This window comes from Schistocerca americana, chromosome 5 (genome assembly GCF_021461395.2).
Source record: "Schistocerca americana isolate TAMUIC-IGC-003095 chromosome 5, iqSchAmer2.1, whole genome shotgun sequence".
Lineage (NCBI taxonomy): Eukaryota > Metazoa > Arthropoda > Insecta > Orthoptera > Acrididae > Schistocerca > Schistocerca americana.
In genome coordinates, this window is record NC_060123.1 from 377740615 (window position 1) to 377761295 (window position 20681).

General features: G+C 39.2%; 1 protein-coding gene across 3 annotated transcripts in view; it reads right to left on the minus strand.

The window, feature by feature from the left end:
• LOC124616008 (hemicentin-2-like) overlaps positions 1-20681 on the minus strand; it is a 1911634-nt gene that overhangs the window by 165318 nt on the left and 1725635 nt on the right. The gene's annotated exons all lie outside the window — the stretch shown is intronic.

Genomic DNA, 20681 nt, shown 5'->3' on the forward strand with positions numbered 1-20681 from the left:
ATTCGAAAGTGCGAGGTGGATTGACCCCGCCACCCGTTGAAACCCCCTAGAGCTTCTCAGCAACAGGCAGACTATATTATATGGATATGAAATTTGTTACATGAATACAACTATCCGGATACATCCTCTAAGAGCCGATACAGCTTCACGGTAGCTTCATTAGGAAAACAAAATCAATGTTTTGTTATCGTAAGTAATACAATCGAATGATAAAGTTACAGGATACCGATACGTTCATGTACAAGCGGCTGTAGTATCGTGTACACAAGGTATAGAATGGCAGTACAGTGGCGGAGGTGCCATTTGTACTCGGGTGATTAATGTGAAAAGGTTTCCATGTAATTACGACCCTACGGCGGGGTATTAACAGACTCTGAACGCGGAATGCTAGTTAGAGCTAGACTCATGGGGCATTCCACTTCGGAAATAGGCAAGGAATTCAATACTCTAAGATCCAAGGTGTCAAGAGTGTGCTGAGAACACCAAATTTCGACTTAATTGTCACCACTTACAACGCAGTGGCCGACGGTCTCCACTGAACGATCGAGAACAACGGCGTTAGCGTAGTGTTGTTATTGGTAACAGACGAGTGACACTGCGTGAAATAACAGCAGAAATCAATGTGGGTCGTACGAAGAAGGTATCCGTTAGGACAGTGCAACGAAATTTGGCGTTAATGAGCTATGACTGCACACGACGTATGACAATACCTTTGGCAACAGCACGACATCGCCTGTTGCGTCTCTGCTGAACTCTTGACCATATCGGTTGGGACCTAGACGACTGGAGAACCGTGCACTGGTCGGATGAATTCTGATTTCAGTTGGTAGTAGCTGATAGTAGGGTACGAGTGTAGCGCATACCCCAAGAAGCCATGGACCCAAGTGGTCAACAAGGCACTATACAAGCTAGTGGTATCTGCATAATGGTGTGGGCTGTGTTTGCATGGTATGGACTGGGTCCTCTGGTCCAAGTGAACCGATGGGTAGCTGGAAATTCTTATGTTCAGCTACTTGGAGACCATTTGCAGCGATTCGCGGACTTCATGTTCCCGAACAACGATGAAATTTTTCAATATAATAGAGCGCCACGTGAAACTTGTTAGCTATTGGTTTCAAGAAGATTCTGGACGATTCAAGTGCCTGACATGAATCCCATCGAAAATGTATCGGCCATAATCGAGAGGTCAGTTCGTGCACAAAATCCTGCACCGCCAGCCCTTTTGCAATTACGGACGGCTATGGAAGCAGCATGGCTTAGTATTTCTGCAAGGGAGTTCCAATCAGTTATGTCCCGTCGATTTGCTCCACTGTATCAGGCAAAAGGAGGTCCGACACGATATCAGGAGGTATCACCTCAGTGTATAAGTCAGGTTACTGTCATGTTTAAATGCATATTCCCTTAGACCGTACAAAATCTACCGCGACAAGGAGTTGGGTGAGCAAAAATGTCCTTCCCCGAATTCGAAAAATGATTTGTAATGAATGCTAGATGCTGCTTGGCTGTTTGTTACCTATGGTAGTTCAATTCATGAAGTTTTTATGGATGCTCTTCTAAGCTTTACTTTGCACCTCTGTTGCAGAAATTTTAACCATGGGTGGTGTTTCAACAAGATAGTGCACCGGCACAATGGGGATAGTTTGTTCGCTAATTCTTTCCGGATAGCTGGCTCGGTGGAGACGGTCCAACATAATGGTTATCACATTCACCACACATTAACCTCCGTGACACATTTTGCGAGACTACGTTAAGGATAGAGTGTTTAGTTCTGATGTGTGAACTGTCATTGATCGAGTGTTAGGTGCCGTAGATGCGGTGACAGAAGAGATGTTGATAAAGACATGGAGATAAGTAAAGTAACACTTAGATTCTCTACTGGCTACAAACGAGCACACGCGGAAGTGCCTCCTTTAGAAACGTCATAAGCCAGGGTACCGTTTGCAACAAACAGCGTAGCTGGATCTAACACAGTTCTTTAGAAAAAAAAAAAATTGTAATCAGAGAAAGACTTTATGTTCACCCTGTACACCACAGGCTTTCGGCTGAGTACTCCCTCGGCACTGTCAAGAGGTAACTGACGTGGGTTGCCTGCCTTCATCCTTACATAACCCTTATGATGACTGTCACGTCGCGGGTGCTCAGTCTGTTGACCCATATCTGGCGCGATCACTTCAACCTTTCGATGGCTGCTCTCCATGTTGTGCTCATCTGCTAACAGCCGTCATTTTGGATAGTGACACCCACTTTTTGGTCTCTACAGCTTGCTTAGTTACGCTGACAGTGAGAGTGTTAACCTTGGGGATGATAGAGATGATCGTTGCTACTTTATGTCCATTTTACAATGCATGTTCAGCTACTAACGATTTCTCTAGGGTGGCCTCCAACACCTCACATGATCAATCTAGCGTTGTTAATCGTGGGCAAGGTAGGCCCAATGTATTACCCTCCGCAATGCACAGTATTTTGTAAACGACAGAACTCTTTTCCACAGGACTCATGCACTCGCGTGATTTAGCTGGAGGCTCGAAGACTGATTTGATGCTGTCTCTTCTAAAATCGGCTAATCTTCCTTCCACCAAACCACAAAATAACGAAAACGCCAGCTTTTTGCTCCCCTCCTCGGTAGTGTTCTCCTCTCGGGTCCTTGCTGAAACTGCTTGTTTGTTATTGTAGTCACTCTCAAGGAAGACAATCAAACACAATTTGGAACCCAGCCATCCATAGCCTATAGTGAGAGCATCAGATACAGGTCAGAAACGTTGCCTCACACGTCGATGAGCTGATGACTGTTGACGTCATAGTCAGTACAATGGATGGGGGAAGCAACAGCATGGCAGACACTTACTACGTGATATTTCTGAGAATCACTTTGCCGAAAGCTTGCGAATGTGCAACTACTCGACGATTCCGTCTCTTTCTAAGTATTTTATGAAGCCATGGACGCGCCATTAACAGTTGTATCGTTTTTCGCAACACTTTCTCTCTGTCCACTACAGTTTGCTCAAATGAGCAGCAAAGCTTGAACGTTATGTTGCTGCCGGTTTGAGATTAGGTTAGATTAAGTTACATTCAGTTTCCGTTCCACAAACCCAAAAATAAGACGATTCTCTAGGATGTAGAACATCTCAGAGAGTGTAACATAAAAAACTTAGAACATGTGAATGACATACTAACTTCCCTGATCATTTGTCAGGAGAGTGTCAACGTACTTAAATACTGGAACTGCTAACATATCCAGAATTAATACACTCAAAATAAAACAAAGTTATGCACTTTTAATAAATTTATCACACACAAAATACATAAACTTGACTTGTGAGCAAGTGCAGTCAAAACTGATGTCTAACATTTTTCTTTAAGGTGGTCTAACAGTCCCTGTTAAGATATTCATCTATAGAGTAGAAGCAGTTGCCAATCGAAAAGTCTTTCAAATTGTGTTTAAAGTGTACTTCATCTTAAACCAAGTGTTTAATGGTTACTGCCAATTTACTGAAAATGTGTATTCCTGAATACTGGACCCCGTTTTGGACAAATTTAAGTGATTTTAGGTCTTTATGTAGATCATTCTTACTCCTAGTATTGATACTATATATTGTGCTATTGACTGGATATTCAGTAGTATTATTTGCAGCAAACAGCAGTGGTTAGAATACCCAGTTCCTTGAAAAGGTTTCTACATTATGTTCTTGAGTTTACATTACAAATGAGTTCTATTACACGCTTCTGCACTCAAAAACATATGCTCGATTTGACAAGATATGCAGAATATGATCCAACATGACATAATAGAATGGAAGTAAGCAAAGTATAACAATTTCTTTGTATTTATATCTCGTACATCTGACATTATTTGCACCGCAAAAAGAGACTTGTTTGGGTGCTTTAACAATTCTATGTCATTCGCTTTCCAACTGAATATGTTATTAAGTTGTAATCCCACAAATTTCACAATGTTGGGCTGTACTATCCGCATGTCTTCATGCTGGAAGAAAATCTCTTACAGGTTCTGAACTGCATATAGTGGGTCTTTTCAAAGTTTAGTGACAGTGAATCAGTTTAACCATTTATTAACATCAGTGAAAATCCGATTAACAGCCATTCCAAAATGTGTTCTTGACTTGCTATTTATTACAATGTTCGTATCATCTGTGAACAAAACGAACTTCGGATCTGGCAATGTAGCAGGCGAGATGTCGCTGATGTAAAAGCAATGTATCCAAGATGGAATCCTAAGGATCACCACATGTAATTAATTCCACATCAGTTGTAGGGTAACTGCTTACTCTACAGGTATTTCACAATGACAACGTTTGTTCACAGTTAGTTAGGTAAGACTCGAATAATTTTGCAGCATTGAAAGTGGCGCTATAACATTCTAATTTACTTAAGAGAATGCTGTGATTCACAAAGTCAAAGGCTTTTGGCAGGTCACAGAAAATGCCAGTAGCCTCTAATTTGTTATCTAATGAATTAAGTACATTCTCACTTTACATGTAAATAGCCTCCTCTGTATTAGAACCCTTAAGAATCCAATCTGTGACTTAGACAATATATTATTTGCAGTCAGATACTTAAAAAGACCTTTAAACAAATTCTGAAATATTCTTGAAAAAGTTGGCAAAACTGAAACTGGTCCCATCTTGTAAAGGAGGTTAACTTCAGCATATTTTAACCAACCTGGAAATGTTCTGCTAATAAGAAATTGATTACACAAATAACTTAAGACAGAACTCAACTCACATGAACACTTTCTGATTAACTTTGTTGATATGTTGTCATAACCACTAGAATACTTTTTTTTTTATTTTAAGGATTTTATGGTGGACGCTACTTATTTGGGAGAAGTGAGTGTCAGTTTCATTTTACTGAAGCTATTAGTAGAGACTGTTCTCAGATAACCCATTGCACAGTTTACTGCACCTGATAACCCCAAGCTGTTAGCAACCGAAAGAATGCATTTGTTCAAGAAGTTTCCAACACTATATGCTATTGTTACCAATGTCTCATTTAGTTTTAGAGCTGTCTGTTCCGTTCTAGACCTACCTGTCTCTGTGTTCACTATGTCCCATATTCATTACATTCTCTGTAGTTTTTATTACTTTGTGTGATATAAATATCTTTTCCTCACGATAATGCTGCTCAGATTTATGGATTAATTGTTTCAATATTTTGCAGTATTCGTTGTAATGCATTACAATGCTAACATCAGAGCTGTTTCTAGATAGTAGAGAGATTTTCCCTTTTTGTCCCCCATTATACCTTTATTTTTTGTGTAATCCATGGTTTATTTTTAGACTTCTGTTTGATCTGAATTATCTTAGGAGAAAACAATTTTCAAATGAGGAAGTACTGTTTTTAATGAATGCTTTTATTTTACATTTTAATCATGATCATTGTAAACATTTGTCCATTTCATGTCTTTGAGTAATTTCATAAAATTCTCAATTTTGATTGAATTTTTACCCTTTCGTACTCAGATTTAATAGATTTTACATGCTGACAAGTTTCAATATTTAACAAAGGTGCTGCATGTCATGATCAGATAGCCCATTTATTACTGACTTTGTCATATGACTATTTCCCAGCAAATATATTATCAGTAGCAGTCTCAGAGCGTATACATAACCTAGTCGCAAAGTTCACAGTTGAAATTAAATTTAATGACAGTGTCGCTGATTGCAACAATAATTGTTCACTGACAGAGCTTTTCAATAAATCCACATTAAAATCACCAGAAACCACTCTTTCCTTGCTTTTTACTGTGAGATGGGAGACCTGTGGTCACATGACGTTCAGAGAGGTAGATTTTATCAACTGGTTTGCTCAACCCTGATTCTTCAGCACAAATAAGCAACTCACTAAGCTTGGATATTATGATACAATCACAATAACTGATTTTGTGGACTGGCTGATTCACAACTGGATGGATTTAATTTTTCTATCAGTTTCTAAACATCTCCAATTTCAGTTAGGAGCGGTTTGCATGAATTTGCTTCTGGCGGTCTATGTTATCAATTTGAATGTCATTTTCAACCTGTCTCTGAACATCTTCTGTTTCTGCCCTCCAAACCCTAAAGAGAACTGCTGTTCTGTCACTTTAAACCACTGGTACTTCATAATGTGCTACAGTCCCCCCCTCCCCCCCCCCCCCTCTAGAGTTATTTGCCATTAGCCAACAAAGTTCTCTTGCCTGTTGAGGTGAAGCCAATGCCTAGTATAGTCGAACCTGCTGACAGGGTGAACAGGAACTAGACTGACATGAGACCACGCACCTGTTCCAACCAGCCTTCCATCTCTAAATTATTTGTCCTAACAGAATAGTTTAAATGACGTTGGTCATAGCACCTCAGAACAGACACAAGTCTAACACCATTACGTCTCGTTGCTGGAGCTATTTTACCATGTCACCTTCAACTGAGTAATTAGGGCCCCAGTCTACACTGTTTCCTGCTCCATCCACTATTGCCCTGGTGACTGCAGTCACCCAGATGAAAGAAACTGCAACAGTTCTCACACCACACACTGGAACTAACGACACGACAGCAAGTCATACACTACTCACTCATGGCAAACCAATTTTAACTCTAGTCTAAATTAAACAGGGATAACTTCCTACACACATTCATTAATATGCAAAATTCCTTAGAAAGCTTACGTATAAAGTTTGTATACTAATTCAGAACCTTTTGAGAAATAGAAACGATTAAATCCGAATTGTTTCATGATTAAACAAAAATAAACAAAGAATTGAGCCTGCCTTATATGAACATTTAATTTATTTCCTAACTTTTTCACCTTGGTTACTAACTAGCGCGTCAAACGAACAATACACTAACAACAAAAACTGTAATTTATTGAAATAATCGCTTAACTTACAGTATACGAGAACGCAAGCAAATCCTAGGCCAAAATTTGCGGCTATGAAATGTTTTCTTTTTCCAAAAAACATGCAAATATAAGTGAGACATTCAATAGATAGCTTACAATAGGTACTAATTTACTTATTTACGATATGATATTGCCTTAATTGATATCATACAATAAAACACTTATCTTTGCGGGAGCTCTGAATGTACACCATTCGTCAACGAAAGATTAACGATGTACTACCGTTATTTCATTTCCTGAGTCCTTTGCATCTTCGGATGTCTGCGACTAAGGAATATGTTAGTAAGTTTTCTTTTCTTATGAGGTGGCACAGCCACAAATTTAGTAAAGGACATTTTTATTTTACATCTTGTGTGTATTATGAGATCACAGTCATTTACATCACATGATCAGCTGATGTCAGTGATGTGTTGATTTCAAGAGCTTGGTAATGACATGTAGAAACTTTTATATGTGGTTCATTAATATAGACACATGCATGTATGTCGGCTATTTTCCTCTGCATCGAACAGTCTTCAGACAAACAGGTGACCAACATTCTGAACAGATCTTTTCTGCATCGCCATAACTACACCACTAAATGGATTATGCCTGCTAGTAGAGACTAACCGGTTTACGTCCACGCATCCACACTTCAAAACCTAACCTCCATCCAAGGGAAAAATAAACGTTAATGGCTTCCTCTTGCTACACATACTTTGAGGTACTAACTAATCTAAAAACATTCGATATGTAATAGCTTTAATCATTACTCTGCAAATGAAGTAAATGCTGATGTGATGTTTCCCAATACACCATCCTCAGTCGCTAATAGAAATATATGTACTTATATCCATTACATCCTGTATAACTGCTGTTGTAGTAGACTTGAACAAGATCAGGGTTCAACATTTATCAACTATTTGAATGAAACTGCTGCCGTAGTAACACACATATGTACACACAAAATATTATATATTGAACTGATATTTGTTTCCACTGGTTGATTTGAGAAAGTAAGGAACACGACAAGGAAAGACATTATGTCAGGGTTACTGACAGATAATCAAACTGGCTTCTTAAACAACTCAAATTAATCTGTGCACAAACTTGATTCAATTGAAGCTTTTAAATATGTGCTGTATGTGTCATTACGTGGGATCTTGCAACGCAGATCTATACTAAACAGAAAGATTCCGTGATGAAGTTAAAACCATTTTGGGATGATGGAGAAGGGTAAATGAATCAAAGTGAGGTAAATAACTCTGGTCTAAAAATGACCGAGTCTAAAGTTGTGAGCGAAAGTAGTTCAGAAGTCTCTGACACTGGAACTTTTCTACTGGAATCGCTTTGCTTTTCATATCTTGGGAGGAGGTATTATAGATCAAAACAAGAGAGAACTCTCAGGTAAGCATGGGCTGTAAACCATATAACTTAAGTACTATGAGCATTTGTTTATCTTTGCTACTGTGAAACGCATCTCTTCGGTCTAACAAGCGCCTAAAGCTCTCAGGGCATGCATCATAGAGCCTATATTTACTGGAATTCTTGTTTTCTTCTTTTGGATGGGAAGCTAAGAGATTGCCATAGAAGAGGTCCAATTTCCGACGTATCGCTTATAACTTCCGACTTCGTCGTTTCCGGAACAGCGTTACCCCCTCCCTCTCAGATTAATACATTTACTCTTCTCCATTACTGTCTAAATTTTCTAACTTCATCACAGAATCACTCTGTGTACAAGGCAGCGTTCATATTAGTCTAGTTCAATGGGTTGGGGATATAGGTTCATTGAGACGCGTACTGAGGAGTGGCATGTCTGTCGCGGTTAAAGTGTCTGAAAATTTTCTGGGCGAAAAGCCTAGGGACACCTATAAAGTCTGAAGGAATCCACAAATGCGACTATCGAAAATTACTCTAACTCTGAACAGCTGAGTGGTGTTAAAGAGTTGTGAAGCTCTTGTAGGCTCATGGAGTGTATCTGAACAGCTGCGGTGGTTAAGGACTTGTAAATTTTCTGCATAGGTTTTTGGACTTTGAGAAGTCATCCACAAACGATTTTAGTTTCTTGATGCAGCAGTGATGTGTCTATCTTAGTGCAGTCTTGACCCAGATTGAAGTCCAGTCTGCCGTTGGAGTCACAATATTAGGCAAGCGCTAAAAAATATTTTAATTATTTGACAACACACAGCTTCTATTAAGGACATTTATTCACTTCGCCAGCCGTAATCTTGCTTGCAACGTAATCAATTTTTAGTTAGTTAACAGAACAGTAACAGGGTAATGCGACAGGTGTGTGGCTGTAGCCTGGATGCCTACCGTCAAAATCAGCCATACACATAATGAAGACCTTTCACATAAAGAGACTGTAAGTGGCAATATGAATACATCACATATCACAACAAATTATATTAAGAATATGACTTTGGGTGGAAAAACATCCTATAGTAAAAATAATTTCATTTTTGAGTAATTCACTATCAACATGAGGACGTTGTCAGTGACTCGGAAGCGAAAAAACAAATACTTTTATTCGTTTATAATTAACTTGGTTGCATGGTTCTCAGCAGTTTTAATCCGTGTTCAGTGACGAGTGTACAACGGCGGCGCACTCTGTGGTATTGTCGGCTGTTTCTTTTTTCGAATTACAAAAGCGCAGGCTGGCTTTCGGTGTCGTTACGTAACAGAAAGGCTACATGCGAGCGGGGTAACATGCTCTCCCAAATAAACCTGACACAATGAGTTGGTTACTCATGATTGAACCGATACGGCAAATGGAAATTCACAGCATAATTTACTGCTTTATTAAAGGACCGCTGGAAACGCCATACCCACCGAAATAGAGCGGCAGACTGGCCAGCGAATTAACGAAACAAAACCACAGAGGCGCTTTGATTATTTCCCAGAGCCACGTCACGTCACAGAAAGTGCAACCTACTTTCGCCACACCGTGGGAGTTCTGTCGTCTTCCACTCAACTGTCCGTAATAGTTTCTTTTCCTAGTCAAATTTCTATCCCAGCATAAGTGCTACATTGAATGCCGATATCTGTTACATATTTATTTGTTACTGACTATGTTTCGCCGCCCGTGTTGTGTCCCATGCATGAGCTTTTTATCGACTGGTCTATTATGATAGCAAGGGTTTTCTGCAGAGCTCTTTGTAACAATGTTCGTTTCAGGACCTTCCCAGACTACAGTCTGCAAACATACATATTTAAAAATGTGTTCCTGCTTTCCCGTGCTTCAAACGTCCACATTCAGAATTTTTTTTTTCCTTTCTTTCTTTCGGGTAAATGTTTCAAATCGATACGTCACTGACGAAACACCACTTGATATGCCTCATTCTGCCCTATTAGACAACTCCTGTTTTCTTTTTCTTCAGGTAACCATTTCCCCCATAGATAATCAATTTATTTTAGTTAGGCCACCATTTATTTGGCTAAGTTTGTGCGCGTTGTTGCTACTCTTGTGTTTCCAGCGTGGTTTTCTTCATAAGTGTCAGGAGAATTCTTTTAATCTTCCTGTCCTTTTAACAGTTTCACTCAGTCTTGTTACTTGTCAGGCATAAACACACCTCCTACAACCAATTATTCTACCATGTCTAAGTGTATTCTCGTTCTGAATTTGTTTTTAATTTTAATCTTCGCTTCTTCACGCAACCTATGTATACTGAGAAGTTGATTTACTGCGATGTAGTAAAACAAACTTTCCTAAATGAGTTTATTATGCTAGATATTTAATCCTCAACATTGCAAAGTCATCTGTCCCTACAGCTAAAGAAATTTCCTTAACTTTCCGAAAATTATATTCAAAGTCAGTTGCAAGAGTAATGCAGGCATTTGTCTGAAGTGATGGGATTGATGAAAAACTGAAATCTGGATGCGAATACATCTCCACTATATTAATTACTTCATCACTACCATCTGAAAAGTTTTTTTTCCATTTATGTACCCATAGATCTAAACATTTCCCTTTAGAGCTAGGCGTGTTTCAATTACGTAACCTAAAATTATTATTCAGCAAGTATAGTATATCTTTCAGCGTAAAATTCAGTTGTCAGTTGCACAGATATTTTATTTCGATGTGCGGGTCTCAAGAAATTAATTCGTCATCTTCAGGACATTGCTATTCGTTTAGTGGATGTCAATATCTTTTTCAAAGAAACAAAGCCATGACATGTGGAAAACATATATATTGTATGTGATCATTTGACTTATAGATTGAAAAATTGATATTTTCCAGTAAATGAATCTCGTCTATGTACATGTCAACTGTTCATTTACAGGAAATTATCAACTTGTCAATATGTGTTTACAATAATCACATACATTACGTACATTTTCGGACATATCATGACATTTTGCTTATGTGAAGAAGATACTGACATCTTCTAAACCGTTTCTAAGCTTAAGATGGATACAAATTAATTGGTTGAAACTGGTAAAGCGAAATAAAAATATATGTGCAACTGACGACTGAATTTTATTATGAAACGTAAAAGCATTACTGGTCGGCCTCCAGGTTCGCTTCCTTGGAAAGTAGAGGTTACCGTTTCGAGTAGCCTCGGGCATGAGTGTGAGCTGTAAGTCTGTCGTGATTGTTGGCGTCCTGCCTACACAAGGTATGGTCAGTTTCTGAGGATTATCTTTTTTCTCATGATAGAGGTCAGATAGAAACATACACTCTTTGCGTATGCGTTACACAGAAGTCAGCACTGTACAGCACACAGAACTCCAGCAGTTGCAGTGGTAGTGAGGAGTGGTTTTGATAATCCAAATGAAGGAATCTGCGTTGCAAGAACAGTGTTTCCTCCATCTCTTCGGTATGAAATCTACTGAAAGTGAAACCTGTGTTGATAGTGTCGTGACTGTCAAGAATGAGCGTTAATGAGTGCGACAGTTCAAAGAAGAGTAAAAGTCATCCGAAAATGAAACTAAAAAATGAAAATCTCGCATCAGCATTTCTGACAACTATGTCACTTGAGAGCAGACAGTTATTTAGAAGGATAGACTATGTGCGCTATGGTGACTGACTTAATCGGTAGTTTCTTAGATAAAAACACTTTTAAGTGGATAGTCGTGTTCCTCAGTCACCTGATCTGCCTCGAAGTAATTTATGATTATTTCCAGTGATGAAAGACACGCCCCTGGTCGAACTTTCTCCAGTCCTGCATCTATCACACAAGCGCTTTTCCAGTGGTCAAAATAGACTCCTCAAGAAGTTCTACTATTTACGTCACCATTTTCTGGAAAAGTTCACAGACAGAGCCTGCGAGCATCTCGCATCTAGAAATGAATTGCAACAAGGAAGTAAGTATAATATGTGGAGAATATATAAAAAGGCGACTGATTTGGAACAGTAATAACTTTAAGGCCTGACGAACTGAAAGCGATTATAACAAAGGATTGTGTTGTTGAATCCTCTGTGGCACCCACTGGCTTCGCAATCGTTGTCCTATTTATGTATCTGCTATTGCAGACAAAATTTTAAATTATAAAACGACACACGAATTCCACGCTCCTTCTTACAATTATTATATTCTTTGATCAGCATCACATGTTACAATATTTCTTGTATAGGGGCCAATAAAAAAGTTTCTGTTCGACAGGCGCTGAATCCGTATGCTAATCAGGCAAAGTTGCCGTGAATATTGTGGAAATCATTCCACTGACGCACCAGGTTGACGATACCCATTTGTCAAGAAACCGTGTCCTGCTGCGTGAACAAGTCTGTAACCGCATGCTGCACATCCTCCTTAGACGGCAATCGTCGACCTTCAAGGTCCTTCTTTAAGGAACCCAAGAGGTGATAATCGCACGAGAAGATAACAAGACTGTAGGTCGTGTGCTTGAGTATATCCCACTTGAGTTGAAGTAACTTCCACTGGACTCCGAGATCAGCCGACGTGTTGTGTTGAATCGCGACCAGCACGGAACTTGGCGCACCATTCTACACCGGTGGTTCCAACAGACAAGCTGTCCCACAAATATTCTTCATTCTCCGAGGGATTTCTACCGGTGTCTGTCCTTCGGCGGCCAAGAAAAAAATAACAGCACATTGGTCTTGTATGGACACATTTGATAATAAACCCGCCTTAGTTCATGTTTCTGCATTTACCTCACGCACGTCGGAAATACACGGATGCCGCACTAAGCCCTTGCCTGTATGTTGGTGCCTATGGACGAGCATCGGAGTGATGCTCCGTTTCATATACGCTGCAGAAACGCCCTCAAATGGAAAATTTGTGATCAGCCCTTGTAGTAATTTGCACACTTGTGACCTTTAATTGCCTAAGAGCATCTCCTTGAACTAATTTACTTCGCAAATAAAACTTTTGAGACAAGAGAAAACCATATACTACACTGATGAAGCAAATCGAATTTCTCCAGCAAGGTTAGGAACGTAACGTTTAAGACTTTCTCGAGGTAATGTCTGCTTCATTGGTTCACTGGTGTCGCGTCTGATAATGTTGTGGAAGCTGGAAAATATTTCAACGAAACAGATCCTCGTCATCTTCAGGTGCTCACTGATGTGTTGCTTCAGTGGCTCGTCAATATATACGCTGACTCACTAGAAAAGCGCAGGCGTCAAGGGGTGGTACTTAAAGTCATCGTAGGCGATGACAGGGTAGTGGATGTCGCCGTGCTCTATAATTCTTATACGATGACGTTACAGTCCAAGCCCTTGGCGCCTGCGCTTTTCTAGCCAGTCAGAGTATATAATGGCGAGCCACTGCAGCAACACGTCAGTAAGCACCTGAGATGACGAACAACTGTTTATTTGAAATATTGTGCAGTTTTCACAACATTATCTGACGCGACGACAGCGAACCAATGAAGCAATGTAAGGAACGTCGGCCAACTGAAAAAAATCACACATAACGTGCGTGACCATTACGTGGATGTTTTGTAATGGTGTTGCTCCAGAGTGTTTCGGCAGTCCGAGACTGTACTTTACTTAAGCTGCAAGGAAGAAATTCATCAGCTCTCTAACAACAGATAAATTTCTTTGCGTGCGTTAATTCTTCAGAACGAGGTGATGGTTCATGTAAGTAGACAAGCAGTCTGTCGTATGTTTCCTATATCGTTCTTTTGCCTGTAGTTGGGTTCACTGCTTGATTAACCTACAGTGATCCACGCTATGTAGTCCCATGCCGTACCAGATAGGATTGATAGAAGAGATAAAAAAAATCCAACGGAGAGCAGCACGCTTCGTTACAGGATCATTTAGTAATCGCGAAAGCGTTACGGAGATGGTAGATAAACTCCAGTTGAAGACTCTGCAGGAGAGACGCTCAGTAGCTCGGCACCGGCTTTTGTTGAAGTTTCGGGAACATACCTTCACCGAGGAGTCAAGCAGTATATTGCTCCCTCCTACGTATATCTAGCGAAGAGACCATGATGATAAAGTCAGAGAGATTAGAGGCCACACAGAGGCATACTGACAATCCTTCCTTCCACGAACAATACGAGACTAGAATAGAAGGGAGAACCGATAGAGGTACTGAAGATACCCTCCGCCACACACCGTCAGGTGGCTTGCGGAGTATGGAAGTAGATGTAGATGTAGATGCGTATTACTTAACTTCGATATTCTTAACGATACAGACACTGATTTCAGTATTTGGTCGAAGCACGATACAACTTCTGTGAGGCTTTAATCTGATTTGAAATCATTAATGCCTAGACATTCGATCTGAATACGTGATGAAAGTCCGGAGTAATCTAACACTTTTCTTTGTGTAGCTATTCAACCCGCCAATTGAGAAAGTTTAGTAACAGCAAGAAGCTGATATTTCTCGGAGCTCTAAAGAGGGAATCATGCACCCGACGGGTTACCGAAGGTCCTCATCTTTCGAAATATTATAATATATACACTATGGTGAAAAAATTTTATGAAATAAAATAAAGGAATCACTAGTGAGTTCTAAAGTGATTCTACATGTCCAGGTAGCAAAATAACTGTGCGTAGAGATTTAAAAAGAATGAGCGCACAATGGTCGAGTTGCTCCTCACAAACCACACATTTCTGTAGTCAGTGCTAAGCGACGCTTGACGTGAAACTTCATGGAAGATTGAAATTAAGTGTCACACCGAGATTCGAAATCAAAACCTTTGCCTTTCGCTGGCAAGTACTCTACCCACTGAGCTACCCACGCACGACTCTCGACCCATCCTCACAGCTTTACTTCCGGAAGTACTTCGTCTCCTCCTTTCCAAACTTCACAGAAGTTTTCCTGCCAAACTTACAGAACTATCACTCCTAAAGAAAGGATACTGCGGAGACGTTGCTTAGCCACAGCCTGGGGAATGTTTGTGGAAATATATCCCAGGCTGTGGCTAAACCATGTCTCCGCACTTTCATTTGTTCCAGGACTGATAGTTCTACAAATTTCGCAGGACAACTTCCGTGAAGTTTGGAAGGTAGGAGACGAGGTACTGGCGGAAGTAAAACTAGGAGCACGGGTCGTGAGTCGTGCAACTCAGTTGGCGGAGCACTTGTCCGCGAAAGACAAAGGTCGCCTGCTCGATTCTCCTCCTGGCACACAGTTTGTCTGCCAGGAAGTTTCATTTCAACGCAAAGTCTGTTGCAATGTGAAAAGGTTCCTTCTGGATGCATGAGGTTTTGTAAAAAGTGACATCGCTGGAGAGTGGGTGGACATTGGACGTGCTATCGGAAACAGACAGGCTTGCCAAGAGTACTGATCTGAACTGAATGGAACACCTTTGGGAAGAGTTAGAACCTCGAATGCGATCCATACCGCTGCGCCTAACCTCACTGCCTTGTGCGGTCTGGGCTCTTAAGGAAGATTGAGCACCCATTTCCCCAGAGACATTCAGGCCCACTGAAATCGCCAGCAGTCATAAGAGAGAAAGGTGGACGCATCCCATATTAATATCAACTAATAGGTGTGCGGATACTTCTGATCAGATAGCCTTCTTGGATGTAACGACTGCTGCAATGGTACTATGCACTCCTGAAGGACTTCCGGGACATGGAGGTTCAAAGTCTTACGATCCCGTTCGATACCATATGAAGCCTCCAGCCTTGTAACGGCTCCGCTAGCTCGTCCGGCTAAAGAGAGAGACTGTAAGTCTGTCCACACTGCATTCGTGTCACTTAATTTCCTTCCTCTTTTCTAGTCTTCCGTGAAGCACTTGTATCATCACAATGAGTCATGTTGCTTCGGAAAGGAACAGCAATAATAATAATAATAATAATAATAATAATAATAATAATAATAATAATAATAATAAAACCCGTGGAGGCCCGGGAAAAGAATAGGCCTCGGGTATGTTCTGCCAGTCTTAAAAGGCGACGAAAAGAACAAACCTCTAATAGGGCTAACCCCCTTTTAGTGTGATTAGTTGGTTCAGGACAGAACTAATGAAGCCTCTGACAAGCGCTGTCATGGTCGGGGACGACGCTTGAACCCTATGCCCGTCCACAATGGTAACGACACTGCTAGCCACACGGAAAATGATTTAAATCCAAATAGAGGTGTTTTGCAGGATATGCTTCCTCCAACCACTCTAGAAGGAAAACAAAGACAGAGGATGAGATGGTCAGATGAAGTTAACAGACACCTCACGTTCTGTCATTACCAAGCAACAAACTTAGGAACCAACACAACTGGATACAGATCACAAGTATACACAACATTTATTACCAGATACCCATTTTTAACAGAACAACGACTAGCTGATCATATCCGTGTAATAATCAAAAATAACAAGATACCCCAGTCAGAACTAGAAAACATCAAACAACAAGTACAACAAATACTAGAACAAAATAATGTGCAATAAGAAGAAGAAGAAAATACAGTAAGGGACTCAAACATCCCAGAGCAAACGAACAAAGAACAACATGCATCAATTAAACAATCAGAGGAAAATGAAATCTTATGACAGCCACCAGAACAAGCACAAATATAACACGAAGTGACACACATGTTAGATACAGAAGAAAAATTTCAGCTGACATATATAGAATACAAAGACACAAATACAGACATTAGACCATTCTTGCATAGACCCCCAAATAACCCACAAGTCGAAACAGCAATAACAACTATCAAAACAATCATACACAACAAAATAAATGAAAAGACAACTATGTAAGAGTTATAACTACTGGTTTATATAGGAGCACTCACTACACTAAATATACACACTAGGCAGAGATCAGAACCAGCCAACACACAGAAGAAACCCACAAAACCAGCATGGCAACACAGGCTGCAGATCCGAATAGAAAAACTGAGAAAAGACATCAGACAGCTAACACAATTTATAAGAAATAAAATGTCAGACAAAAAACGAAAAAGGTTAGGCAAAATCTCACAACAAGAAGCGATAGAGCAATTAGATGAAAAGAAGCAGAAATTACAAGCACTGGCCAAATGACTTAGAAGATACAAAAAAGTGAAAATAGAAGGAAACAAAACCAAACATTCAACACAAACCAAAAGAAGTTTTACCAGACAATAGATAACACACACATTAAAATAGACAATCCACCAAACATAACAGGCATGGAACACTTCTGGAGCAACAGATGGTCAATTCCGGTACAGCATAATAGGCATTCACGGTGGATACAAGCAGAAACAGACGCATACAAGATGATACCACAAATGCCTGAAGTGATAATTTCGCAACATGAAGTCACCCAAGCAATTAATTCCACGCAGAATTGGAAAGCCCCTGGAAAAGATAAAATAGCAAATTTCTGGCTAAAGACGTTCACCTCAACACATTCACATCTAACTAAATTATTTAACAGTTACATTGCAGACCCATACACATTCCCTGATACAGTTGCACAAGGAATAACTTATCTGAAACCTAAAGATCAAGCAGACACAGCAAACCCAGCTAAATATCGCCCAGTAACGTGCCTACCAACAATATACAAAATATTAACTTCAGCCATTACACAGAAATTAATGACACATACAACACAGAACAAAATTATAAATGAAGAACAAAAAGACTGTTGCAAAGGAGCAAGAGGATGTAAACTGATAATAGATGCAGAGGTCAAGCTAAAACTTAACAAAGGTCGCTGCACTACGCATACATTGATTACCAAAAAGCTTTTGATGGTGTACCCCACTCATGGTTACTACAAATATTCGAAATATACAAAGTAGATAATAAATTGATACAGTTCCTAAACATAGTAATGAAAATTTGGAAAACCACACTTAATATCCAAACAAATTCAAATAATATTACATCACAGCCAATACAGATTAAGCGTGGAATACACCAAGAAGACTCATTAAGTCCTTTCTGGTTCTGCCTTGCTCTGAACCCACTATCCAACATGCTAAATAATAAAAATTATGGATACAATATTACTGGAACATACCCACACGAAATCACACATTTCCTATACATGGATGATCTAAAACTACTGGCAGCCACAAATCAACAACTCAACCAATTACTAAAGATAACAGAAGTATTCAGCAATGATATAAATATGGCTTTTGCAATAGACAAATGTAAGAAAAGTAGCATAGGCAAGGGAAAACACACTAAACAAGAAGATTACATATTGGATAACCACAGCCACTGCATAGAAGCGATGGAAAAAACAGATGCCTATAAATATCTAGGATACAGACAAAAATAGGAATAGATAATCCAAATATTAAAGAAGAACTAAAAGAAAAATATGGACAAAGACTAACAAAAATACTGAAAACAGAACTGACAGCAAGAAACAAGACAAAAGCTATAAATACTTATGCTATACCAATATTGACCTACTCATTTGGAGTAGTGAAATGGAGTAACACAGACCTAGAAGCACTCAATACATTTACACGATCACAATGCCACAAATATAGAATACATCACATACATTAAGCAACAGAAAGATTCACATTAAGCAGAAAGGAAGGAGGAAGGGGATTTATCGACATAAAAAACCTACATTATGGACAGGTAGACAATTTAAGAAAATTCTTTATAGAACGAGCAGAAACTAGCAAAATACACGAAGCAATCACTCATATAAATACATCGGCTACACCACTGCAATTTCATAACCACTTCTACAACCCTTTAGATCACATAACATCAACAGATACGAAGAAAGTAAATTGGGAAAAGAAAACACTACATGGCAAGCACCCGTATCATCTAACAGAGCCACACATTGATCAAGACGCATCCAACACATGGCTAAGAAAAGACAATATATACAGTGAGCTGGAAGGATTCATGATTGAAATACAGGATCAAACAATAAACACCAGATATTACAGCAAGCATATTATTAAAGATCCCAATACCACAACAGATAAATGCAGACTTTGCAAACAACAAATAGAAACAGTAGACCACATCACAAGCGGATGTACAATACTAGCAAATACAGAATACCCCAGAAGACATGACAATGTAGCAAAAATAATACATCAACAGCTTGCCTTACAACATAAACTTATAAAACAACACGCTCCCACATACAAGTATGCACCACAAAATGTACTGGAGAATTTTGAATACAAATTATACTGGAACAGAACAATTATAACAGATAAAACAACACCACATAATAAACCTGACATCATACTCACCAATAAAAAGAAGAAATTAACACAACTAATCGAAATATCCATACCCAATACAAGAAATATACAGAAGAAAACTGGAGAAAAAATTGAAAAATACATCCAACTGGCTGAGGAAGTCAAGGACATGTGGCATCAGGATAAAATTGACATTATACCAATTATACTAACAACTACAGGAGCCATACCACACAATATCCACCAGTATATCAACGCAATACAGCTACATCCAAACGTATATATACAACTACAGAAATCTGTAATTATTGATACATGTTCAATTACCCGAAAGTTCCTAAATGCAATGTAACGTATACCGTACAGTTAAAAGGAAGTCACGTTTGATCAAGGTCCGCGTCACTTTCCATTTTTTGACCAGACGTAACGTCTGAGACAAGAAAGAATATAATAATAATAATAATAATAATATTCACTGTGGGACACTCGTGGCGGGGTAAAGGTATCGTGATGATACGAACATTTATGTATCAATGTATTCATGCATATGTAATAGCCAAATCATAACGGGCCATACGTCCTTTGAATAATGTATACTGTATTTCCAATATGGGAATTAATGATGGACAAATAAATGTTCATTTTATGACGATTCCTTATACTATATATTAAATGCCACTATGTTTATCATTCTTGTCACTGTTCCTTTCCGAAGAAACGCAATACGTTGTAGCGGTACCAGTGTTTGTTGGAAGATTACAAACAAAAAAATGACGTCACCCAAATGTAGTGCAGGCAGGCTTCTGTTTTGGTAGTTTATGGCCGATTCACACTTGATGGAAGGGAACATATCGGAAGTTAACCGATTTCCGCAGCGCTCACTCACATTATGCAATCGAGTTCAGTGCTCTTGCTTCATCTTAGTCTTTATTTTATTATTTTCCTTTGTTTTCGTGACAAATTGTATTTTTTTTTTTTTTTTTTTTTTTTTTTTTTTTTTTTTTTTTGATGAGTTGAATATTTTTCTCCACACAGTGTTCTATAAGAGAGACTGAATGTAGCTGACGCTTACACTGTGTATAAAAGCGTAAATGGACGGACTAATATTCATTAGTTAACGTTATTTGCTGCTACGAAAGACAAAAACATAGTGGGTGAAGTACGACGAAGTAAACAGGGGCTATGTATCCCTTTATGAATAATATTTGATGTGTTTCCAGAATGAAATTTTAGCTCTGCGGTGGAGCGTGTTTGGTTGTAAATATT